We start from the raw sequence: 591 nt of genomic DNA on the forward strand, positions 1-591 counted from the left end.
CAGAACAGCTGGTAGTTTCGAACTGCTGACCTTGCGGTTCGCAGCCCGATTTGTAACCACTGCACTACCAGATTGGAATACCTAAAAGGAGTTCTAGAACTTGCTCAGTGAAATAGGCCTCCTGTGGAGCCTTTGCAATATATAGGACCTTAGTTTGAATCCTGGGCCCGATCCAGAACCTTCTGAGGTGGGACATTCTCACTAGAAAGGACAAGAAGACCAGCCTGGAACAGCTAGAGCAACATAAGATACATCTTCAAAGAAAGATCATCAGGAAAAACACAAAACAAAAATGGCAGTGTAATGGGGCACTACAAAAATAAGCAAGTTGTTCTCTGGGAAGCCATCAAGGCAGGCAACCAAGTTCCTTCAGGACAAACCCCTATCTAAGACTGAAACTCAAAGGGAACACATGAGTAGGCCTGTAAGATTGCTGATGACCACATTGGTCTACTGGTGAGTGGAAGAGGGGGAAAGGCAGCAATGAAGAAATGGTCTGAGTTCAACCACATTCCACAGTCTTCCATTGACCTGGAGATGAGAGAGAGAAGAGGAAGGACTGTTTGGTCCAAAGTGTGGTGAGACCTGGGG

The sequence above is a fragment of the Chrysochloris asiatica genome, unplaced genomic scaffold (genome assembly GCF_000296735.1).
Source record: "Chrysochloris asiatica unplaced genomic scaffold, ChrAsi1.0 scaffold00022, whole genome shotgun sequence".
Classification (NCBI taxonomy): Eukaryota; Metazoa; Chordata; class Mammalia; order Afrosoricida; family Chrysochloridae; genus Chrysochloris; species Chrysochloris asiatica.